General features: G+C 36.1%; 1 non-coding gene across 1 annotated transcript; it reads left to right on the top strand.

The window, feature by feature from the left end:
- Nucleotides 1–1,977: 1,977 nt before the first annotated feature.
- Nucleotides 1,978–2,084, top strand: LOC122478070. Its single transcript, XR_006295837.1, has one exon. It is a non-coding gene; the product is annotated as a U6 spliceosomal RNA (small nuclear RNA).
- The last annotated feature ends 13,983 nt before the right edge of the window (nt 2,085–16,067 follow it).

Raw genomic sequence — 16,067 nt, 5'->3', positions numbered from 1 at the left:
TTGAGCCCCACATCAGGCTCTGTGCTGACAGCTCAAAGCCTGGAGCTTGCTTCTGATTCTGTGTCTGCCCCTCTCTCTGCCCCTCCTCCATTCACTATCTGTCTCTCCCTCAAAAATAAATAAACATTAAAATAAAAAAAAGAAATTGTGCAATTGAGAAGACATTAGATCAACATCTTTAAAGTTCCAATAGGATTCTTTTTAAAAAAAGTCTACTAGAATTCTATATCTAGTGAAAAGAGCTTTCAAAATCAGTAGTGAAATAAATATTTTTTTTCAGATATAGAACAGCTAAAGGAATTTGTCAGCAGCAGCCTGCTCTTTCAAGAAAGGGAGTTTCTTATGCATGGAAACTTAAACAAGATGGAAATATAGATCTACACAAAAGAATGAGGTGACTGAAAATGGAAACTACATGGGTAAATTTATGAACTATTTGTCTTATTACTTAAATGTCTTTAAAGAATACTTGAGGACATCAGTGGGAATATAAGGACCTCTGAAAATTCTTTCTCCCCAAGGCATCAGACTGACAAAAATGGTCAGAATCAACTTTTTTAGAACTCTGGAAATTAACCAAAGACTTGCAGCAATGCAGGAATGGTTTCCTCAAGAACAAACAAAAACCAGTTGAATCTTGGTAAGGACAATGACCTTTGTAGTGTTTTGACTTGCCCTATTGCCATCTCCTCATACCCAGCTATGTGGTAGCCTGGAATACTAATAGCCCTCAATCATTGTGAAAACCAACCAGCCATTGGAGTGGGCAGAAAAAGGTAGGAGCTCCTTCAAAAACTCATTCCCAAATGACTGCTACTATTGACCTGTTTGGTGGTTCCCAGGATGAAAATACTCACAAAAACTTGTCTGTGTTAAACCTAACACAGAGGTGTGCCAATGCCAACAAACTTTTCGCCGGGAGCATTTGGTAAAATCAATCACTATTAGTTGTTTAATATTGCAATGCCTCAGACTGTGGAGAACAGTTGAGATAAATAATAAGCTTACTAAAAATCTTAAGAAGAAAATCCAGAGTATATGATGTCCATAGGAGGCTCTGAAAAACTCTGAAATGTTTTCCTAGAGGGAAAAGAACAGGTGTAGTGATGAGGGGATGCCCAGAGTTGTGCACATGCTCATGTAAGATCTGAGAAGACTCAAAAGTTCTCACCATTGCCTAACCTGTAGGATTCTATACAAGCAGGAGGAAAAGGCTAAAAGAGGGTTGTAAGCTGCCTGGCTGAATGTTGAAGATGTACCCCAGTGAGCTCATAGAGCCACTCAGCAACGACTGGGAGATTTACTGGCTCCAGGCATTTAAATAAATCTCTGTAAAGTAATTATCTGGACACTAATCTAAGTGGGCAGAAACTTTAGTGGACACACATGACAAAGAATACAAATTTTTACAGAATTAGTACAGAAATATCATTAAACAAACAAGCAACAACAACAAATCATTTATTGGGGGACATTTTATATACAAAGTCCTCACATTATTATTTTAAATTTACAATTTTCTTTTTTCAAATGTTTATTTTGAGACAGAGAGAGAGAGAGAGGGCACACATGTGCAAGCAGGAGAGGGGCAGAAGGAGAGAGAGAATCCCAGGCAGGCTCTAGAATCAGTGTGGAGCTCGACATGGAGCTGGATCTAATGACTGTGAGATCATGACGTAAGCCAGAATCAAGAGCCAGATATTTAACTGACTGAGCCCCCCAGGTGCCCTTAAATTTCAAGTAAAATTTATGACACATTCAAAGAAGCAAGACAATATGGCCCATGTATAGGAAAAGTAGTCAACAGAAACAGAGCCTGAGGAAGTCTTGACTTTGGACTTAACTAGACAATCACTTTAAATCAGCAATTTCAGTTTTCTTAAAAGTAAAGGAAATCATGAGAATACAAACATTATGTCTCACTAAATAATGAATGTTAACCTAAAGATAGAAATTATTTTAAAACAACTGATAGGAGTGCTCACTCTGGCAGCACATGTAATAAGATTGGAAGGGTACAGAGAAGGTTAGCATGGCCCCTGTGCAAGGCTGACATGCAAATCCGTGAAGCTTCCATATTTTTAGTCATAATTTAAATAAAAACTAGAAAAATAAGAAGAAAAAAGTAAACACTTTGCAAAAAAAAAATAAGAAATTCTGGAGTTAAAATGTAGAAAGACTTATATTAAAAATTCATTAGTGGGGCTCAACAATATATCTGAAGAATCAGCATATGTGACAATTGGTCAAATGAGATGATCCAGTATGAAGAAGAGAAAGAAAAAAGAAGGAAGAAAACTGGACAGAACCATCTGAGACCTATGGAGAATGGTCAGGTGAACCAACATACATGATAACAGGAATCCCAGAAGGAAAAGAGGGAGACAAAAGGGCAGAAAGAACATTTGAAGAAATGATAACCAAAAGCTACCAAAATTTGATGTGATACATTAATCTGCACATGCAAAGAATTCAATGAACTCCAAATAGAAATAACTCAATAAGAATCTCACCAACATAAGTTAGAATCAAACTGTCAAAAGTCAAAAACAGAGAGAATCTTCAAAGCAGCAAGGCAGAAGCAACTTGTCATGTACAAGGGATCCTTTATAATATTACTAGCCAATTTCTCATCAGAAACCAAGGAAGCTAGAATTATTGGGATAATATATTCTAAGTGCTAAAAGAAAATAACGCTATCAACAAAGTATCATATTCTGGTAGAACTATCCTTCAAAAATGAAGATATCTTTTTTTAAACTTTATTTATTTTGAGAGAGAGAAAGAGAGAGAGAGAGCATGAGCAGGAGAGGGGCAGAGAGAAGGAGAGAGAAAATCCCAAGCAGGCTCTGTGCTATCAGTGCAGAGACCAATGTGGGGCTTGAACCCATGAACAGTGAGATCATCACCTGAGCTGAAATCAGGAGTTGGACACTTAACTGACTGAGCCACCCAGGTACCCTAACTCTCCTTCAAAAGTGAGTGAGAAAGTAAGACATCACCAGATCAACAATCACTGAAAGAATTCATCATTAGCAGACTGTCATATAGGAAATACTAAAAGGAGTACTTTTGGTTGCAATGAAAGGACACTAGACAGTAACTCAAATCCACATGAAAAACTAAAGAATACTAGTACAGGTAATTATATGGGTGAATAAAAGAAACAGTATATATATATATATATATATATATATATATATATATATATAACTCTTTGTAACTTCTTTCATCTAATTTAAAGGGCAGTTGCATAAAGCAATAATTATAAATCGGTGTTGATGGGCATGCAATATGTAAAGATGTAATTTTTATTATAATAAAAACATAAAGAGGGACAGATAATGGAGTTATATAAGAGCAAACTTTCATATACTCTTGAAATTGAGTTGCCACTATCTTAACTACATCATTATAAATTAAGATGTTAATTGTAATCCACACAGCAAGCAATAATAACTTCAAATAAATAGAATTTTAAAAATGTCAAGCAAATGAAAATGCTATTTAACACAAAAGAAGGGAGTTATGAAAAAATATAGGAACAAAAAAGACATAGGATATAAAAAACAAGTAGCAACATAGCAGTCACAAATCCTACGTTACCAGTAATTACATTAAATGTGAAGGCATTAAACAATACAGCCAAAAGGAAGAGATTGGCAGAATAGATATAAAAATTATAGTCTATCTATGTACTGTCCACAAGAGATACACTTTAGATTCAAAGACACAAATAGATTGAAAGTCAATGGGTACAAAAAAATACACCATGTAAAGAGTAAGAAAAAGAGAGATGGACTGGCTATAATAATATCAAACAAAATAGACTTGTAAGACAAAAGTTGTTACTAGAGACAAAGACATTTTATAAGAATAAAAGGATCTATATATATAAGGATATATACATATCCCATCAGAGTCCTAAAATATATGAAGCAAAATCTGACAGAATTGATTAATAGACAATCCAACAATAATATTTGGATATTTGAATACCCTAATTTCAATAATGATAGGACAACTAGGCAGAAGATCAACAAGAAAATAGAAGACTTGCACTACACTATAAATCAACTACATCTCATAAACTTCTATAGAATACTCTACCCAGCATAATACACATTGTTCTAAAGAGCACATGGAACATTATCCAGGATAGACCATATGTTAACCTATAAAAAAGTCTTGATAAATTTTAAAGGACTGAAGTCATACAAAGTTTGTTATCTGACCACATCAGAATGAAATTAGCAGCAGGAAATTTGGGAAATTCATAAATGTATGGAATTAAATAACACATCCTTAAATAACCAATGGTAAGTGAAGACATAACAAAGTAAATTGGAAATTACTTTAAAATGAATGAAAACAAAACCAAAACACTTCATAACTTATGGGGTATGGCTAAAGCAGTGTTTAGAGAAATATTTATTGCTATAAATGTCTACATTTAAAAAACCCAAAATATCTCAAATCAATACCTAACCTACTATACTACACAAAGGGCACCTGGCTGGCTCAGTTGGTGAAGCATGTGACTCTTGATCTCTGGGTCATGAGTTCAATCCTCACATTGGGTGTAGACATTAATTTAAAAAAAATACTACACAAAGAACAAACTGAATCAAAAGCAAGCAGAAGGAAGGAAATAATAAAGATTAGAGAGTAAACCAATCAAGTTGAGAATAGAAAAACAATAGAAAAAAATAACAAAATCAAAAGTTGGTTCTTTGACAAAAAATTAACAAAATTGACAAACCTTTAGCTAGACAGACGAAGACAAAAAGAGAGAGAGAAGACTCAAATTATTAAGATTGGTATAAAACAAGGAACATTACTATTGATGTTACAGAAATGAAAATAACTATAAAAGAATACTATCAACAACTGTTTAGATAAATTAGACATACTAGATGGAATAGACAGATCTCTAGAAGGACACAAACTACCAAAACTGACAAGAAGAAATGGAAAAATTGAATAGATATAACAAATTAAGATATTAAATAATTATTTAAAATTTTCCCACAAATAAAAGCCTAGGACCAAATAACTGATGAATTCTAGCAAGTGTTCAGAGAAGAACTGAACTGAATGTACAAAATTTTCCCAAAAATGGAAGAGGAGGCAAAACATCCCAACTTATTCAATGAGGCTAATACTTCATAGATACCAAAACCTTGATACCAAAGCCAGACATCACAAGAAAAGGAAACTACAGACCAATATTCCTTATTAATATAGATGCAAAATCTTTAAAACTCAACAATGAACCACTAGCAAATCCAATTAAGCAACATATAAAAAGCACAGGACCATACCAACCATGAAGCAACAGAAAGAGAAATCAAGGAATCGATCCCATTTACAGTTGCACCAAAAACCATGAAATACCTAGGAATAAATCTAACCAAAGAGGTGAAAAATCTATACACTGAAAACTATAGAAAGCTGATGAAAGAAATTGAAGAAGACACAAAAAAAATGGAAAAAGATTTCATGCTCCTGGATAGGAAGAACAAGTATTGTTAAAATGTTGGTACTACCCAAAGCAATCTACATATTCAATGCAATCTCTATCAAAGTAACGCCAACATTCTTCACAGAGTTAAAACAAATAATCCTAAAATGTGTATGGAACCAGAAAAGACCCCGAATATCCAAAGCAATCTTGACAAAGAAAACCAAAGCAGGAGGCATCACAATCCCAGACTTCAAGCTATACTACAAAGCTGTAATCATCAAGACAGTATGGTACTGGCACAAGAACAGACACTCAGATCAATGGAACAGAGTAGAGAACCCAGAAATGGACCCGCAAATGTATGGCCAACTAATCTTTGACAAGGCAGGAAAAAATACCCAGTGGAATAAAGACAGTTTCTTCAGCAAGTGGTGCTGGGAAAACTGGACAGCGACATGCAGAAGAATGAACCTGGACCACTTTCTTACACCATACACAAAAGTAAACTCAAAATGGGTGAAAGACCTACATATAAGACAGGAAGCCATCAAAATCCTCGAGGAGAAAAGAGGCAAAAACCTCTTTGATTTTGGCCGCAGCAACTTCTGACTCAACACGTGTCCGGAGGCAAGGGAAACTAAAGCAAAAATGAAGTACTGGGATCTCATCAAAATAAAAAGCTTCTGCACAGAGAAGGAAACAATCAGCAAAACTAAAAGGCAACCGACAGAATGGGAGAAGATATTGGCAAACGACATATCAGATAAAGGGTTAGTATCCAAAATCTATAAAGCACTTACCAAACTCAACACCCAAAGAACAAATAATCCAGTGAAGAAATGGGCCAAAGACATGAATAGACACTTCTCCAAAGAAGACATCCAGATGGCCAGCTGACATATGAAAAAATGTTCAACATCACTCATCATCAGGGAAATACAAATCAAAACCACAATGAGATACTACCTTACACGTGTCAGAATGGCTAACATGAACAACTCAGGCAACAACAGATGTTGGCGAGGATATGGAGAAGAGGATCTCTTTTGCATTGTTGGTGGGAATGCAAGTTGGTGCAGCCACTCTGGATAAGAGTATGGAGGTTCCTCAAAAAACTAAAAATAGAACTACCCTACAACCCAGCAATTGCACTACTAGGCATTTATCCACGGGATACAGGTGTGCTGTTTCGAAGGGACACATGCATCCCCATGTTTATAGTAGCACTATCAACAATAGCCAAAGTATGGAAAGAGCCCAAATGTCCATTGATGGATGAATGGATAAAGAAGATGTGGTATATATATATATATATATATATATATATATATATATATTGGAATATTTCTCGGCGATCAAAAAGAATGAAATCTTGCCATTTGCAACTATGTAGATGGAACTGGAAGGTATTATGCTAAGTAAAATTAGTCAGAGAAAGACAAAGATCATATGACTTCACTCATATGAGGACTTTAAGAGACAAAAAGATGAACACAAGGGAAGGGAAAATAAAAATAGTATAAAACCAGGGAGGGGGACAAAACAGAAGAGACTCATAAATATGGAGAACTGACGGTTACGGAAGGGGTTGTGGGAGGGGGGATGGGCTAAATGGGTAAGGGGCACTAAGGAATCTACTCCTGAAATCATTGTTGCACGATATGCTAAGTAATTGGGATGTAAATTAAAAAAAAAAAAAGCACAGGACCAGATAACGTCACTGGTGAATTCTACCAAACATTTAAAGAATGAACACCAATCCTGTTCAAACTCTTCCAAACAATTGAAGATGAAGGAACACTTCTCAAGTCATTCTATGAGACCAGTAATATGCTGATACTAAAGTCAAAGACACCATGAGAAAACTACAGATCCATATCTTATATGAATATTAATGCAAAAAATCCTCAACAAAATACTAGCAAAACAAATTCAAAAGTACATTAAAAGGATTATACACCACAATTAAGTAGTGTTTATACCAGAATGTGAGGTTCATTCAACATGTTAAAATCAGTGTAATACATTTAATTAATAGAATGAAGAAAAAATAACATCATTTTTTTTAATTAAAAAATTTTAATGCTTATTTTTGAGAGAGACAGAGACAGAACATGAGTGGGTTAGGGGCAGAGAGATAGGGAGACACAGAATTGGAAGCAGGCTCCAGGCTCCGAGCTGTCAGCACAGAGCCTGACATGGGGCTCGAACTCATGAGCTGTGAAATCATGACCTGAGCCGAAGTTGGACACTCAACCGACTGATCCACCTAGGCGCCCCAACCACATGATTATTTTGATGCATAAAAATCATTTGGCAATATCAAACAACCCTTCATGATAAAAACACTCAACAACTAGGAATAGAAGGAAAATTCCTCAACCTGATAAAGGGCATCCATGAAAAAAAAACATAGCTAACATCATACTTAAGGGTGAACGCCTGGAACTTTCCCCTTGGATTAGAAACAAGAAAAAGATGTCCACTCTCAGCATCTCTATTAAATATTGAGCTGGGATATCTATCCTGATGAATTAGGCAAATAAAAGTGATAAAGGGCATGAAGATTGAAAAGAAAGAAGTAAAACTATTTCTATTTGTAGATGACATGACTTTACATATAGAAAATCATAAAAAAATCCACTAAAAACTATTAAAACTAACAAATGCATTCAGCATAGTTGTAGGATATAAGATCAACAGAAAAAGTTATATTGCTATACATTAGCAATGAACAATTTGAAAAGAGAATTAAAGTAATAATTTTATTTCAGTAGCATTAAAAAGAATAAAAATGCTTAGGAATAAATTAAAAGAAGTACAAGACTTGTACACTTAAAGCCATAATACATCATTGAAAAAAATTAAAGAAGACCTATATAAGTGGAAAGACAGCCAGTGTTTATGGGTTGGAAGGTTTAATATTGTTAAAATACAACATCACCCCGGTAATGCACAGATTTGATGCAACCTATCAAAGTCCCAGCGGACATTTTTCTTGAAGTGACAAGCTGATCCTAAAATTCATATGGAATCACAATAGGGACCCTTTTTCAATCATGAAAAGGAAGAAAAAAGCTGGAAGACTCACTCTTGATGATTTCAAAACTTACTAAAAACTTACAGTAATCAAGATTTTGTGGTACTGTCATAAAAACAGACATATAGGTCAATAGAATGGAATTGAGAGTCCAAAAATAGGTCTAGACATCTATAGTCAGTTGATTTTTCAAAGAATGCCAAGACAATGCAATGGGGGAAAAGAATAGTCTTTCCAACAAATGGTTCTGAAAAAACTGGATAGTCACAAACAAAAGAATGAAGTTGGGGCCTTACCTCACACCATGTATAAAAATTAATTTGAGTGAATTAAAGAATTGAATTTAAGAGCTACAACTATAAAGCTCTTAGAAAAAGACAGGGGCAGATCTTCATGACCTTGGTTTAGGCAATGGTTTCTTAGCTATCCCAACAACAGCAAGAACAACAAAAGGAAAAACAGATAAGTGAAATTCCATCAAAATTAAAATCTTTTTGTACTTTAAAACACACCAACAAGAAATTTGTAAGACAACTCTCAGAATGGGAAAACATATTTAGAAATCAATATCTAATAAGGGACTAATATTCAGAATATATAAAAGTACACTTGTAGTTCAACAATAAAACAAAAAATAACACAATTTAAAAATTGGCCAAGTATTTGAATAGACATTTCTCTAAAGAAGATATACAAGTGCCCAGCAAACACACAAAGATATTCAGCATCATTAACCATTAGGGAAATGAAAATCAAGACCACAATGAGTTATCACTTCATACACACTGGGATGGTTGTAATTTAAAAATGGAAAAATAAGTTTTAGAAGGGATGTGGAAAAATTAGAACCTCTATGCATTTCTGGTGGGACTGTAAATGGTGCATCTGCTGTTGGAAAACAGTCTGACAAATCCTTCAAGAAATTAACCATAAACTTACTATATGACCAAGCAAATATACTCCCTGGTATATACTCAAAGAATTTAAAACAGGTATTGAAACAAATACTCATACATGACTGTTCATAACAGCATGATTCACAATCACCAAAAGATGGAAGCAACCAAATGTCAATGGACAAATCGATAAACAAAATGTAGTATATCCGTGCAATAAATTATTATTAAACATAAAAAAAACTGAAGTACTCATATGTGGTATAATGTGGATGAATCTTGAAAGCACAATGCTAAATGAAAGAAACCAGACATAAAAGGCCACATATTGTGTGATTCCATTTATATGAGACATCCAGAATAAGTAAATTCACAGAGACAGAAAGTAGATGAGTGACTCCCAGCGGCTTTGGGGAGTGGGAAGCGAATGGTTTCTTTTGGGATGATGAAAATGTTGTGGAACCAGATAGAGGCAGTCATCGCACACATTATGAATGTACTAAATGCCACTTGAATTGTTTGCTTTAAAATTGTTAGCTTAATGTTACGTGAATTTCACCGCAACTAAAAAAAAAAAAAAGGAATGAAAGATTGATACGTTACATGAATGAGCCTTGAAAACATTATGCCAAGTGAAGAAAAAAACAGGCACAAAAGGCCCATATATTATGTGATTCTATTTATATGAAATGTCCAGAGTAGGTAAATCTTTATTTTGTTCTATTTTCATTGAAGTATAGTTGAAACACAACATTATATTAGTGTCAGGTGTACAACATGGTGATTCAATAACTCTACATTGTGCTGTGCTTACCACAAGTGTGGCTGCCGTCTGTCACCACACAATGCTATAACAATATCATTGACTATATTTCCTGTGTTGTGCCTTTTATTCCCATGACTTAATCATTCCAAAATTGGAAGCCTGCACTTCCCATTCCCTTCTACCAATTTTGCCCATCTCCCACCCACCTCCCCTCTGGCAACCATCAGTTTGTTCAGAGTAGGCAAATCTTTAGAGAGTAGATTAGTGGTTGCCTGGGGATGGAGAGGGAGGGATAAATGGAGCGGCAGGGGTGGTGGCAGTGGGGAGGGGTGAGGGTGGTTGGGGAGAATAGGGAGTCACTACTAACGGGTATGGGGTATGGGTTTTTTTTTTCTTGGGATGATGAAATGTTCTGGAATTAGTGATGATTGCACAGCTTTGTGAATATACTGAAAACCATTTAATTGTGTACTTTAAGAGGGTGAATTTCATGGTAGGTAAGTTATATCAAATAAAAAAGAGAATGAACTGTTTAAACAAAAATAATATGGATGTAGTATGGGGTTTATAACATATTAAAACTACAGTGTATGAAAATAGTGGCACAAAGCTCAGGAGGGGAGAAATTGCCAAGAATACTATTGTAACATTCTTAATGCATATGTGAGGTGGTATTATAAAACTTGAATGAAGATTGTGATCAACCCTAAGGCAGTCACTAAATTAATCAAACAGAATGTCATAGTTACTATACCACAAAGAAGATAAAATGAAATCAGAAAAAAACACTCCATTTGTCCAAAACAACGCATTAAAAAGTGAGCAAAATACAAAATGATACAAATAGTAAAGAAATAGCAAGATGATAGATTTAAACCTAACCATATCAATAACCACATTACATGTGATCTACTAAAGGGCAATGATTTTTAGATTGCATAAAAAAGTAGGATCCAACTATATATTTGCTGCCTAGAAGAAATGTACTTCAAATATACAGGCAGCAAAAGATTAAAAGTAAAGTGATTGGGGGGTGCCTTGGTGGCTCAGTTGGTTAAGTGTCCAACTTCAGCTCAGGTCATGATTTCATGGTTCGTGAGTTCGAGCCCCATGTCGGGCTGTGTGCTGACAGCTCAGAGCCTAAAGCCTGCTTCGGATTCTGTGTCTCCCTCTCTCTCTGCCCCTTCCCAGCTTGTGTGTGCACGTGTGCGTACATGCACCCTCTCTCTCTCCCTATCTCTCTCTCAAAAATAAAGAAATGAACATTGTCTTAAAAGTTTAAATAAAATTAAAAAAATAAAATATATATTTTTAAAAAGTAAAGTGGTTGGGAAAAATATACATGCTAACACTAACACAAAGAAAGCTGGATGGCTATATTGCTATCAATGTAGACTTCAGAGCAAAGAGCACTAATGTTTTCTTTACCATATTACCATTACCATAAGGATAAAAGGATCATTTCATCAAAAGGACATAACGATCATAAATATTTATGCACCTAATAACAGATCTTCGAAACAGATGTAGCAAAAACTGATAGTTGCCAGGAAAAAGGTCTTAGCACTTTGTCTTGTGCCCGTGGCTGCTTCTGCTTACTCGGAGAAGTCAGAAAAAAATATACTGGTTTCTCAGACCAGAAGGATGTGCTTGTGCAAATGGCTTTAGGCTGTTATCTCTTTCCACTTCGTAGGGGGAATTTTCTGTGCTACTGGCCTTAAGGTAGGCAACAGCTGCACATCGGAAAGTACATAGTCAACTTAAGAACATATTTAAACCCAGTAATCTTAAAGCCTGGCTTTCTGCTATACTGATTACTATAAACTAAGTAGGGCCCTATTTTAGCCTAGATGTTTTCCAACTTGTCTTTAACTTTTCCTGCCTCTCTAATCTGATAAATAACCACATACTGCTTGGTCCAGTTGGCTTGATGTTTGTTCATCTGATTCCCAGCCTAAATTTCAGCTGAAGGGAGCCAAATAAAGAAAGCTACTACATGTGAAACATGACCAATGGAGTTTATAGCTAGTGAACTCGAGTTGTTTCTGTGTGTTTATGTGTATTAATGTAAATAAAATATAACCAACTTTCTTGTTGGAACTAAAGAAATCTTCCCCTCCGCAGAGTACTTACTGCACCTTCTAGACCAGATGATAGATGGCATCTGCATAGTCTCAGATTTACATAACAATCAAGACACTCTGGTCCTTACCTGAATAGCAGTAGCACTGGAGAGTGTGTAGACTAGAGCATGCAAATTCCAGGAGCTTGTCTGGACTCAAGAGCCCTGAAGAAACTCAAGTGAGGTGGGCGCCAGGCCAGACTCACAAGGTTTTCTTTAGCTACAGAGGTTTAGACCAGACAGACGAGAGTATCCTGAAGTACAGTGAACTCACTGTAAGTCCCCTGTGTCCAAGGGCTAGTTCTAAAGGGCCTCAGGTGCTGTGAGAAGCACTCATCCCTAACTGGGAACTGAGGTTTCCGAAACATGCGGCTCATTACTTCTCATGGGAGAGATCTCTGTAGTGCCAAGGATCTCCACCACACAGATTTCTGATTTTTTTTTTTTACAGGCATTTTCATGACTAAAAGGTGATGATTAGATTTTGAGTGTGAAAGAACTTAGTAACTTGTTCTGTGACCTTGGGATAGTTACTTAACTTTTGTAAGGCTCGCTTCCGGCATCTGTAAACAGAGACCAATCCTTGCACTGTTTGAATACATCAGGGGTGTTGAGGCTCAGATGAAATAACATGTGATGAATGACATTTTAATGACAATTATATAAATGTAAGGTGTTACTTTTTGTTGTTACTGAGGCATCAGGAATAGTCTTAGAGTTTAAGCAAGGGTCAAATTATTATGTCGGAGAAAGACAAGGATCGGACATCTGGCTTACTGTCGTGGCTTGTGATAGACTTGCAATTGCAAGCACTTTACTGGCCCTGAAGAAATCAACCAGAAAACTGTTTTACTTCAAAATAAAAGTATCACCTTTAAAGTCACCTGTTGGTAGGTTCCATGTGACCCTGGTTGGAAATCAGCAAGTAGTCTCAGACTGCCTTTAGCTTTAGAGCCCGTCCCATTTTCTGCAATCTCCAGTGTTAAGTATTCACTCTTTCACCCCTGATAAATAGAAGGGAAGCAGGTCTGAAGTGCTTCTGCAGGCTCACCTTTCATGGAGGCTCTTGAGGCTAGAAAACCGCTTATTTTAGGGCGTTTAAATGGTTTATTTCTTGGCCTAGTAACACGTTGGGGCTTTTTTTTATTGACTGCATGCATGTACAACTGGCTTGGCAAGTTTCTCTGGTGGAAGTATAACTACCAGGAATTTTCTTTCTGGAGCTTTCAAAGATTATCAGTGCTTAGGATCTAGTCTGTCATTGAGGCAACTGAGATTCTCCATTTGGAGTAGGATGGGGCAAGGCAAATGACCACACCGGGGTAGGTCAAAATGTATTTTTACAGATCCAATGGGACAAGATTTGGAAAAAGTAGAATACTTTAGGACCATGATGAACATATTTTGCCTCATTTCACCCTAAGAGCCTTAGAATACAGCTTCCCATAAAGCATGGTAAGCTAGGTCTTAGATGAAGTAACGTTCATACATATTTCTGCTGGTCTATCCCTCAGTTCAAAGTGGAAGATGCTAATTATGCCTGTCCATCTTACCAATTCACCCTCATTTTTCCACATGTAGAATAAAGCACCTCCGCTAGATCTTGGAAACTAGAAGCAGTTGTGCATTTGTCAGGGCGTCAATAGCAAAAAGACAAGATAATAAATTATGATAATCTGAGGAGGGTTTAATTAGAAAGATATAGGTGGTGTGTAGGGGAACCACAAAAGGTAATGCAGAAAATCAGGGCTAGCAGCATGGCAGCAGCAGACTTGTCACCATAAATATAGACTTGGAGAGATGAGAAGAAACGGGTTACTGAAACAAGAATGGGAAATAAGTTAAAAGAATAGATCATCTTGAGGGGAGCAGGAACATTCAATGGAGGCGCATAAGCCAACCTGAGTTCACTACATGTCCCCCCATGAAAATAAATTACCCTAACGTCAGTCTTGCCTTTCACTCTTCTATCCTGCTGAGGGTATCCCATTGGTTGAACTCAACCAGAGGCCAGAGGGCACAGGGACCCGCTAGGGCAGAGAAGAGGGCAAAGAATGCCATGAGAATCTGGAAGAGGAAAACAAAAAAGAGATCTGACATAAAATGGTATCATGTCAGCAATTTGTCATCCTGTTAGGCCATGTGTTGGGCATGCTATGCACTCATCGAGAAAGAGAGTCAAGGTTACATAAATGTGATTTTAGCTTTCCATGTGTTAGGGAACAGTTTGGTAAGCCAGCTTCCTCTGGACAGCTAATGCTGCAAAAAGCTTCATGATATATCCTAGTCTAACCTAGAATTAGTAAGATTTGCTAGTCAAGATAGAAAAGCATACCTCTTCATAGAAGTATATATTATAGTGACTACGTATCTTTCTGGTTGAGTTGGTTTTGGATTGTTATCTGTCATGATGCTCTACAGCTAGTGAATATCTAATGAATGTTTGTTGTTGTGGAACTTGGGAGAGAGGACTGTCTGGATTTATTTCTTCAGTGTCCCAACTTATGAGTACTTCCAGTACAGAAGCCTTCCAAACATCCTGAATATACTCTAGAAACCACTGCTTTAAAATAAATGATGTATGACTTATAAATATTATTCAATTTATTTTGGAGCTGCCTAGGGATGAAGGTGTGTGTATAGTCCAGCATGAGAACAAGAACTGTTCTGCTAAAGAAGCCAACTGAAGTGTTGACCAAACGAACGTAATTGCTCTTTGCTTCTGTGTTGAGAGGCATGGGAAGTACTACCACAGCCAATTCCTAATCAGGCTCTTAAGAAAATCTTTGACAGCAAAGCTGTCCTTTATTTTGGATGCAGACATTGGGAAACTGAGCCACCTCTTAAAATACTTGCTGTCGATCTTTATGAGTAAAAAAGAATGCATGAAGCTTAAAACAGGGAATCTGGAGGCAGAGCTTCAGACAACTTCACCACCACCATCAAAGATGAGCTCAACAAATTATTACACATGCTTGTTTATTTTTAGATGCAATAGTGCCCTCTTGTGATTAACATATGAATACACTTCTGATGGCTTGGTATAACCAGGGAGTTTTCAATTAACCATGCCAATTGAGGCAAAGAACTTCACTGACACAAGAAATAGAAAGGGTTCTTCAAATTTGGCCAAATGGGAAAATACACTGTACAATCACAGAGTGTCCAGCAGAACTTCTTTTGGAAGCTCAGAAGTGATGAGTGACACCAACTATATATATATATATATATATATATATATATATATATATATATTAATAGGGTGGGTAATATATTAATTGCATGGGTTCATATTAGGGTCTATACTTCTGAAAATTGTTTTGGTTGCTTCATATTTTAATTGAACTAAAAATTTTCTTATAGAGGCTTTTAATGCCTCTTACTTTTAGCAAGTTCTCAACTGGAGAGGTACATGTGTTCATTCTTAATCATCAGGAATATTAACTCACTAATCTGCTTTAAACATTATTAATGAATTCTCCCCTAAATAGAAAGTAGTTCTGCTTCCTTTCTCAGCCAGCAACACAATATTGTTAATAAATGTATTATCTCGAAAATACTTTCCAATGGGTTGTTTTGTTTATTAGAAAAAAAGTTTGCATTCCTCTACGTTTTCTATCAGCCATGAGAGTAATCAAAGTCTGCAGAAACTTCTATGGGAGCTGCTCAAAGTGATTCTTTGAGAAAAGACTGCTTGCTGATGTGCAGATATGTAGTCTATCTGGAAATGCACAAGTTTTTACACATAGCCTGAAGAGATACACAACAATGCATTC

Source organism: Prionailurus bengalensis, chromosome X, assembly GCF_016509475.1.
Source record: "Prionailurus bengalensis isolate Pbe53 chromosome X, Fcat_Pben_1.1_paternal_pri, whole genome shotgun sequence".
Classification (NCBI taxonomy): domain Eukaryota; kingdom Metazoa; phylum Chordata; class Mammalia; order Carnivora; family Felidae; genus Prionailurus; species Prionailurus bengalensis.
This window is presented reverse-complemented; position numbering and strand designations above follow the sequence as displayed.